At 39.0% G+C, this 10,899-nt stretch overlaps 1 pseudogene across 1 annotated transcript in view; it reads left to right on the top strand.

Moving 5' to 3' along the window:
- Positions 1 to 823: 823 nt before the first annotated feature.
- The window catches only part of LOC146904468 (receptor-like protein kinase FERONIA), a 53,353-nt pseudogene continuing 43,277 nt past the window's right edge, over positions 824 to 10,899 (top strand). Inside the window, exon 1 of the transcript XR_015020526.1 lies at positions 824 to 2,567. The product of XR_015020526.1 is annotated as a receptor-like protein kinase FERONIA (transcript). The remainder of the gene's footprint in view (positions 2,568 to 10,899) is intronic.

Raw genomic sequence — 10,899 nt, 5'->3', positions numbered from 1 at the left:
GAGTTTTCTTATGCGCTCTTGATCCAAAAATTTCATAGTTGGATATTATATTTGATTGTAAGAAAGAAAGCTAGATCTGTTTATTACTTGTTCTCCATTATAACATCACTTTCTCTCCTTCGTGTTGAATTATTCAATCCGTTTAATTTACTTTTTTCGTTTAAAATGAATTTTCCTTTTCTATTAAACTTCTGCACATACTTTTTGTGTGAATAAAATCTACACATACTAGTTAACATGACCCAATATATTTTTTAGTAGATTTTTCTAAGCTCAAGTGTACTCCTACCACTCATTCGTTTTAAATCTCCCTATCAAAGGAAAGTTTGACGATTTCAAAGTTGTGACTAATTTCGTGGCTAGTGCCTATTCATGTTGTTTCTTAGTGATTTCCTTATCTGGTAATACGTTTTAGAAAAGAGCAATGTTATATCTCTAAAAAAATAACATCAAGAATTCTTCAAGAATAAAGAATAGCCAATCACAATGCACTATTTGCCACAATTCAAGGAGGTGTGGCTGAAAAATAGGAAGTAGACAAATAAATCATCCAATTAAAATTTGCCAACTATTTCTTGAAAAATTCTTGAAGCTATTTTTCTTGAGAAGTAGCATTTTCCTTTAGAAAATAATTCCCTATTCGATGGCTACAATTTAATTATTTGAAATTCGAATTTAGGATATGATACATTATACCATATATTTTTATATCTCTCTTTCATTTACAATTTTCATCTAATCCATAACATGGACTTCAAAAATAATACACCAACACAAGCACATGTTATTTTTGTTTAAATCAAACTATATGTGAAGCATCTATCGTATTTGTTAATGACTAATCTTTGCGCGAATTAACCCTATAACTTTTTTGTAGAAAGAATTGTCTATCTTTAACGGAGACTCTTACTCCAATTATATGTTATCTATAAAGTTCAATCCCAAAACATGGCTTAAAAATTCTAAATTCCACTGTAGGAAAATAATTTAAGTAAACACTGTGTATTTGATTGTCATTATGATGTTGAAAGTTGGAATATTATTTTCCCATCCAATATACACGTTCCCCCTCAATAAATGCAACTTCTTGCATGGCAAACTTCAACAAAAATTCTTTAGCTATGGCCAACCTCCTATAGAACATAGTAATTCCTAGTAAAATCACCCTACTGTATAGTATTTTGTTTCTCCTTCTTTTGTTCCCTCAAGTAGTTAACTGCTCATATGATATTTTAGTTGTGAATTGTGGCCACTCCAACGATACTATCTTTGAAAATCGAACATGGGTTGGGGACAGGGATAACACCAAATTATTCTCTATCATTGAACCACAAACCGAACTCCCGTCTTTTAAAGGCAATGTTAATCCTAACTCTGATTCTGTTAAGCGAATTCCCTTCACCTCTGCACGTATTTCTTTTTCGAATTTCACATTCTCATTTTCCTCCATCGCCAATGGCCCTATTTTTCTTCACCTCTATTTTTACCCAACATCGTATGAACACATTGAAACCTCCAACGCCCTCTTCACAGTCAACGTAGGAACCAACCTTACCCTTCTCAAAGACTTTAATCCCTCACTTTGGCTTTCAAACGATAACAAGACAATCACCAAAGAATATTGCATCCAAATTACTCCAAATGAGAAGCTAAACATAACTTTCATTCCTAAATATACAAACACAAACCAATTAAATGGTTTAGCTTTCATCAACGGAATTGAGATTGTGTCAATGCCTTCTTTTCTCTATTACACTGATCTCAATGACACGAACTACCATTTAAAGATACTTGGTTTTGACAGCAATGAATACCAGATTCTTAACAACAAAGCTATGGAGACAGTTTATAGAGTCAACGTAGGTGAAAATCAAGTTCCACCAAATCATGATACAGGTATGTTTCGTAATTGGGAAAATGATTATCCTCATTACTTGGAAAAACAATATCCACATAGTGTATCAAGTGACTTTACACATAAACTTACCTATCTAAACAACACCATTCCAAAGTACACTGCGCCAGAAGCTGTATACTTAACTGCAAGAAGTTACGGAATGAATGCGACAGAGGATTACAATGTAACTTGGAATTTCGAAGTTGATTCTTCTTTTACTTATATGGTAAGGTTACATTTTTGTGAGTTTAGTCTGAAAGCACAAAATCCAGGTGACAGAGCCTTTCAGATTTTCATTGCTAACAATTTGGCTGAGGAAAACGCTGATGTGATATTGTGGAGTGGTGCACCTATGGTTCCTACTCATAAGGATTATGTTGTGCCTATGTACTCTCAAGAAGGAAGCTCTCAAATTGAAAGAGTTAATCTTTCAATCAAGCTTCAACGAGCACCAGAAGCTACTTACACAGTATATCGTGATGTCCTGCTGAATGGAATTGAGATTTTCAAAATAAGTGATAAAAATAATCTTGCAGGGCAAATATCAAAATTCATTGGTCTATCTCCCCGACATCAAAAAATTTCAAACCAATCGCCAAAAAAATTAAGATCAACACACATTTTGTTGTTGTAATTGTAGTTTCAGGCCTCATGCTAGCAATTATTGTGGGTATTGTCATACCCTAATTTTGGACCTAAAAATACTTGCTCAAAATATGTTTCCATCTTTGATATGTGTCTATTACTCTTGAGAGGTTGCCACTTTGCTATTGTTTTGCCCTGATATTTTACCATGCTTTATCTGCATATTTTACTGTCTTTGTTTTGAAAATATTTTCAACTGTATATTTGTCTGTGTTTTCTTGCATTTAAAGCCATCCAAAAGGGTTTTCTTGCATTCCAAGTCATTTGAATTTGTCTCTGATCAATTGCATATTTCTCTGCATTTTATTTCAAGTTTATTTGCAAATATCATCGAAAAGGGCATTTTAGTCATTTCCTGCATTCAAACTCATTTTAATCTCTGAAAATTGTCTCTGAGTCTTTTCAATTGGTTTGTATAAACCTTTGTTTCAATTCCATGTTAAAATCCATTTCAAAAATTGCATTTGAGTCATTTTGAGTCAGTTTAGTCCCTAGGGGCATTTTGGTCATTTCACATAAAATTTTGACAGAGAGAGGTTACTTTAAAGTACCTCATTTTTGTAGTTGGTTCGTTTTAGTCCTTTTTGTGTTTTTTAATTGTTTCACTTTACGTTATTTTCCATTTTACATTTTTACCCAATTTTATTTTTAATTTGCATTTTAGTCTTTCAAAGTTTTAAAAATTGCATTTAAGTCCTTTTGGTTTTAAAATTGCTTTTTTAGTCCTTTTTCTTAATTGCAGATTAGTCCTCCATGTTATAAAAAGTGCAATTTTTAGTCTTTTCAAATTTTGCAGTTTAGTCCTTTGAATTTCAAAAATTGCAGAATGGTCCAAGTCCCAAATTCAGTCCAAATCCGAGCCAAACAAGTCCAGGAACACATGTCAGCAAGCTATTGGCCAAGGCATCACACTTGTGAGCTATAAATACGACACATCACACTCAGAATAAGGGAATCAATCATTCAGTGCCAAATCACCATTCCGTAACCGCCACATCACAAACAGAGTAACATTTTCTCTCTCTATTCAGTTAGATCAAAAGCTTCAGAAAACTCAAGAGCACAAAAGAACAATCACAAACCCTAATTCTCCAGAACCGAATTCAAAGCCAAAATCAAGCAAATTCTTCGCGGTTCTCAGAGATTTGAGGTCGAATCTTCATCATTGAACCGCTATTCTCTGCAATTCCAGTACGAATTCACCACGACAATGGCGTTTTCATACGATCACAGGGAAGAGGTTTGAGTAGAGAAGAAGAAGGATCGAAGCGGTTTCGAATCGGAGAAGAAGAATTTTCATTCCAGAAAGGAAGAGGAAGCAAAATCAACAGCGAAAGAGAGGTTTCACCGATTTATTTTCGGTGAAAAGGAGATTCGAAGCAACTCACCGGTTCGAAGAAAGTTCTAAGATCTCCAGCGAGCGTTTCTTGTTCGTATTCCTCCGATTAAAACCGCGGTGAGCCTTTTCTCTCTTCTTTTTCCTCGTTTTGTATTCAAAGTTTGCATCCGAAACAAAATCGTAGATCTACTCCGATCCAAGCCTTTCCTCCAAAAAACAGTTTCAAAATCGTAAGCAGGAGAAGAAGGCGAGTTCAAAGATGTAAAAAGTTTTGAAAAACCACGTAGGTACGGTGGCGCCACCGGCGAACCACCGTACCGGCGCCGTTGAACTCGCTGGACCTCATGAGGAAAAAATCGGAGGAGAAGAGAGAGGGGAGAGCTTCTCTCTCTAAGTGTAACCCTAGAGAGAGAAGCGAAGAGTGGAATTGATGTTGAACCGGCCTTGTGTGTTTTTATAAGAGTGTGAACCGGACCGGTTCGTTCGAACCAGTCTGGTTCACCTCTGAACCAAATGTTTTGAACTGTTGGATCTAGGTTTAGATGGAGCTGGATCAATCCAACGCTCCTGATGCGTTTGATAGTCCAGATCCATCAAGAACCTTGGGCTTGGGCCTTTTGTACTGGATCTCATCCTTTCGTTACATTTTTGCTATTTTAACACTGTTGCTTGATAATTACACCCCCTGCCATGCCTAAAAATCCTTTAAAAAATCTACAAAAATTCATGTATGTTTCTTGTTCATTTTGTGATGTTTCTGTGGTGATTTTGCATATTAAAAACTAGTAAAAAATAATGTGATGATTTTCTTGCTTATTTGTGATATTTAGTGTTAAAATCTTGTGAAAAATTGCATGATCTTGATCCTAATTCTTGATACATGTCCTTGATTTGTGATGTGTGAATTTGTGATGAGTTTACCTCTGTATTTAAGGTGTTTTTACTGAATGTTAATGTGTTGTGGTTAATTACTTGTTTTACAAGTCATGTAAATATTTGTTTGTGAAAATAAAGTGCCAAATGTATCTAAAAATGTATCATAACTCTTGACTTGAATATGTTCTTATAATTCTCACATTATTGCTGCAATAAAACCTTTGAAAAATTGTCATGATATGAGGATTATAGGTCATACACTTGTTTGGACATTGTGATAAATTTTAGGTATATTTTGCTACCTTTATGTTAAGAGTTTTGTTACTTTTTGTCAAGTTGTTGCTACTTTGCTTAGTGTCCCTTTTGCTTATAATTTCTATGCTATTATGCCATATTATGCTACTAACCCTCTCAATCATGGTTCATTCATAGCATTCTCATCTCTTTTCTCTAGATTTAATTTTCTTGCAATTTACATTTCTTGCAAAGATTTAGCATGTATAACCTAGGTTTTTTTGTACTTTATTTTATGCAATTTAAATTCTTGCAAGACCATAGCATGTAAACTAGGGCATATGTAAAGGACAATGGACTCTAATGATGTACACCGACACAAGCACCGACACATGCACACACATCACATGGATACTTTAGATGAATGTTTAGGGAATATATGCCTTAGATGTATGCTTAGGAATCACGATACTTAGAAAAATTCTCTTTTCCAAAAAACATGAACAACTTCACTCAAATAATTTTCCAAAGAAACCTTGGGATCAAAATCCCATTGAATTTTCCCTTTATTTTCTTAAACAAAAAGCCTTAATGAACTTTAATCATACTTAGACCTTTTTTGCAAAGTAACTAATCACACCTCACATTTTCCAAATCTTATGCCCTTGAGGCCTCTCTCTCTCTTTCTTCAAAATTCCATTTTCAAAATTAAAATCAACCAACAAAAGCAAAAACATTTTTTGGAAGAGAACTACATGGATTTTGATCCCTTAAAAGGGTATGTAGGCAAGAAGTCAAAACTTCTCCAATTCCAATAAAACAAAATTCAAACACATTCTTCTCCCTCCAATTCTTAACCTAGCAAACCCTTAGGTGTAAATAACACTTTCAAATAGCATTTAAAATAAAGTGCGCGCGTAGAAAGTAAAGACGGTTCCTATAGGATACTATAGTCGTTATGGGTGCCTAACACCTTCCCATGACGAAAACAACTCCCGGACTTCGATTCTCAAGGGTTTTTCTTATTATTCCCTTCCCAAGAAAAAATGAGATATCAAAGGTTAAAAAGGTTCAAACTTAATCAATGTTTGACACCCGAAAAACCAAGATAAAACAGCTGGCGACTTCACTGGGGAGATTTGAGAGTTATACCTAGTCTTTATTTTCACGCTTGCGCTTTTGATTTTACTTGTTTCCTTTACTTGCTTTCTTATGTGAATAAATGTTTAAATTCTTGCAAAACGTGTGGGGGTGAGAATATTAAAGCCCTACACCCGGGCAGAGTGAACTTAGGATTTAGGGGGGATATAATCGACAATTCAATCCGGGGGTTGCCTCGTGTATTGGATTATGCGATCAATCCCACATAGCTGAGGCATTTTGGGGGTGATGTTGTCGGCGCGTGTTGTCGCGTTTATGCACTTTGCTTCCAATTGTTCTATGACGTTATGGACCGTAGATAACCGAACCCATCCATGGCCATTTTCTAGGATGTAGTGCGGAGGCTAAACCGAGTGTTGTCTCGAGTTTTAGTCGTCACGCGATACTACACTCAAGTTAAATCTTCTTACGGATAATCATGGAGCGAGTGTTTGTCTCGTGGCACCATGATATACGTAGGAGAGGTTGCGACTTGGGAACCTTTTGTAGAACCCGGTTACTATTACCCAAAGCCCTAGTATCACCGGACGTCGTGTCCACCCATGACTCCTTGACTTTAAATCTCAACCCACCATGTTCTCTCCGTGCTTGAATGTGATCATGCATACATGCATACATGTATGCATGCATAAACTTTTTTCCATGCATTTATCGAAGGGCTTAGACAAATTGAATTTGTAAACATTGTAGGAATGGGGAAGACTAAGTCCTACAAGTTCAAGGAAGTGGATTTGGCTAGTTTGAGAGATTTGGCACTCAAGGTCAAGGATCCGACCGGTTTCCGACGTCGTTACGGGTACTTACTTACTCTTCTCCGGACTAATCTGGATGAGAAGCTTGTACACACTCTAGTGCAATTCTATGATCGGGATTATCGGTGCTTCACTTTTCCCGACTTTCAGTTGGTGCCCACACTCAAGGCTTATTCTTGCTAGATGGATTTATCTATTGCCGAGGGGACACCTTTCACGGGTCTTGAGCATCCCCCTACTCCTTTGGCTATTGTCCGTGATCTCTACCTCAAGACCTCCGATGTTTCCAAGAATCTTGTCACTAAGGCTCACGTCCGAGGATTCACTTCGAAGTATCTACTTGAGAAAGCCAATCTCAAAACCACTTGTCAGGACACTCTTGAGGCTATTCTTGCACTACTCATCTATGGGCTTATCCTCTTTCCAAATCTTGATGACTTCGTGGATATGAATGCTATTATAATCTTCCGCTCCAAGAATCTGGTTCCTACTTTGCTGGCTGACACATACCATGCTATTCACGATCGATTCGGAAAGGGTCGTGGATACATCATTTGCTGTGTACCTCTCTTATATAGGTGGTTTATTTCGCACCTTCCGAAGTCTTTCCATGATAATCCAGAGAATTGGACTATTTCACAGCGGATTATGGCTCTCACCCCTAATGAAGTGGTTTAGCTCACCCCCGCTGCTAGAGTCAAAGAAATTATCTTCGGTGGTGGAAAGTTTCTTAATGTACCTCTTCTTGGTACCCGGGGTGGAATCAACTATAACCCGGAGCTCGCTTTGCGACAATTTGGTTTCCCGATGATAGAGAAGCCCATCTATCTTGCTACATCTCCTTATTTCTTCCATTACTCTAATGCTCCTACAAGAATAAGAGAAGATTTCATAGAGGCTTGGTCCAAGATTAGGAAGAGAGATGTGAAGCATATGGGTGTGAGGTTCGGTATTGCTCATGAGGCCTATACTCAATGGGTAATAAACCAGGCCAAGAAGATTGGCACGCCTTACCCCGCCATGAGATATGTGTCCGCATCTATTCCAACCATGCCTTTACCTCTACCTCCGTCTACTTAGGAGATGTATCAGGAGCATCTAGCTATGGAGAGCCGAGAGAAGCATCAGTGGAAGACTGGATATTATGAGGCTGAGAATTCGATCATGACTTTGGATGGAAAAGATGAGCAGAAGACTCATGAGGTTTTGACGTTGAAGAAGGAGTTGGCTAAGGCTAGAAAAGAAATTAAAGAAAAGGATAAGTTGCTTATGAGGGATTCCAAGAGGGCTAGGGGTGCCCGTGACTTCTATGCCCGATATTGCAGCTACGAGTCTGAGTCTGAGTCTAAGGATGATCCTTCCACTTCCTACGCTTGAGGATTTCTGTTTCATGTTGTTTTCAGTTGTTGTTTATGTTGTTTTACATTCCAAAGTCTATCCCTTGGCTTAGTATTTCAAAGGGAATTATCTTGTAAGACCTTGTGATGGTTGAATGTTTCGTCTAGTTATGATGTTTCAGTTGTTTAGTAATGTTTACAAATTTCTAATTTGTCTAAAGCCCTTCGATAACACAAAAAAGAGTCTTTTTTGCATATGCATTTACACATCTCATGCATCATATGCATTCATTGGTCACAAAAAAACTTCCCTCGTGCTCATTGCCTCCTGGTTTTTCCGTCGCAGTCTGAAAGGTGGCTCGTGTACGCAAGATTCACCAACCAGCTAGAGTTCATCAGACAAGATTGTACAAGAGAAGAAACATGGCTAACTTTGAAGAAGAAAATGCTCAGCTCCGCGCCGAATTGGCTGCTATGAATGAAGACTTGGCTAAGGCTCATGACACTATGTCTACTCTGATGGCTGCACAAGAACAACCAGCCACGTCTGTCCCAGTTACTATCGAAATGATTCCATCCATCCCATTATCCACTGTGGCTTCTGATGCTCGGTTTGTTATGCCCAATGGACGCCCTTATGGACTCTCAGCTTTCTATGCTCCTAATACTGCGGCTGGTATTCCTGGTATTGGCAATCAAGGACAGATTCCTATAACAACTTTTGCTTTTACAAGTACTTCTATGCCTCAAGTGACTACTGTTGTTACCGATCCTGTTGTGCACACTGTGCAACAGGTAATCGATGTTGACACTCCGCGTGGACAGGACCCCATAATAGAGGCTATGAGAGAACAGTTAAGAGAGCTAGCAGAAGAGCTCCGCGAGGTCAAAGCTAGCCGTGGGAACGGTGTTTCTGCTAAGGCTCGTGATCTATGTCTGGTATCCCGATTTGAGGTTCCTAAGAAGTTCAAAGTGCCAGATTTTGACAAATACAATGGATCTTCTTGTCCACATAGCCATGTCATTCGGTACGTCCGGAAGATGGCCAACTACGCAGATAATGATGCGCTAATGATCCACTGCTTCCAGGATAGCTTGACAGAAGATGCGGCAGATTGGTACACTGGCTTGAGTAAAGACAATATCCATACTTTTGAGGAACTCGCTGCTGCTTTTGAAAATCATTATGAGTTTAACACCCGCTTGAAGCCGAATAGAGATTCTCTTAAGTCTTTGTCTCAGAAGTCAGATGAAACCTTCCGTGAATATGCTCAGAGATGGAGAGGGGCAGCTGCCCGTGTTTCTCCTCGGCTCGATGAGGAAGAACTGACACAGACATTCTTGAAAACTTTGAAGAAGGAATATGTTGAAAGGATGATAGTCTCTGCACCAAATAATATCTCCGACATGGTTACTATGGGAACTCGTCTAGAGGATGCTGTCAGAGAAGGCATCATTATTCTTGAAAAAGGTGAGTCCTCAGCTAGCGCGCCAAAGAAGTATGGTAATGGCCACCATAAGAAAAAGGAAACTGAAGTAGGGATGGTATCCGGTAACCAGTCCACAGCTGCTGTCGCTCCTGTTAATGTTGCTCAGTTACCTCTGCCCTACCAATATATACAGTATTCTCAACATCCCTTCTTCCCACAATTCTACCAGCAATATCCTCTGCCACTGGGTCAACCACCAGTATCCGTTAATGCCATCGCTCAGCAGGTACAACAGCAGCCTCCTGCTCAACAGCAACAGCCACAACAACAGGGCCCTCGGCCCAGGCCTTATTTTCCACCAATACCAATGCGGTATGCTGATCTGCTCCCAACTCAACTTGCTAAAGGGCATTGCATCACCAGGCAAGGCAAGCCTCCGCCTACGCCATTGCCTCCCAGGTTCCGACAGGATCTCAGATGTGAATTCCATCAGGGCGCTCAGGGCCACGATTTTGAAGGGTGCTATGCTTTGAAGTACGTTGTAAAGGATCTAATGGACAGGGGATGATTGGCTTTTTGAAAATAGTGTTCCACACGTTCTTGACAATCCATTTCCAGACCATTCAGCTGTTAACATGATTGAGGCTTTTGATAAAGTCGAAACATCTCGGGTTCCTCGAAAGGCTCCCACTTTAGATGTCCGTAATGTTGCTACTCCTTTGGTGTCGCTACATGTCAAGCTTTGCCAAGCTTCCTTGTTTAATCACGATCATGCTTCCTGTTCAGAGTGTCTTCAGAACCCTATGGGCTGTTGTGTGGTGCAAGATGATATACAGAGCCTAATGGACATTAAGCATCTGGTTGTTAGCGATGTTTGTGTGATTGTGCCAGTATTTCATGATTCTCCTGCTATGAGTGTGCCTCAGACAAGGAATGTTGAACCTTTGGTGATCAGGCTACTGGCCCGGTATCTTATGCCTCTACTAAGGCAATCCCTTACAAGTATAATGCAACTATGATTGAGAATGGAGTGGAAGTGCCTCTGGTATCCCCAGCCGCGGTTGATAATATTTCTGAAGAAACTACAACTCTGAGAAGTGGAAGGGTCCGTCCACCCTTGTTCCAGAAGAAGGTCGTTACACCTGCTGCCGCAGTAACTCCACCGGTTGCTCCTCCTGTTGACAAGAATGCCAGCCCATCGGGCCAGTCTATTGAAGAGTCTAATCTG

This window comes from Medicago sativa, chromosome 7, assembly GCF_051527215.1.
Source record: "Medicago sativa cultivar Bolivia chromosome 7, Bolivia_mono, whole genome shotgun sequence".
Lineage (NCBI taxonomy): Eukaryota > Viridiplantae > Streptophyta > Magnoliopsida > Fabales > Fabaceae > Medicago > Medicago sativa.
This window is presented reverse-complemented; position numbering and strand designations above follow the sequence as displayed.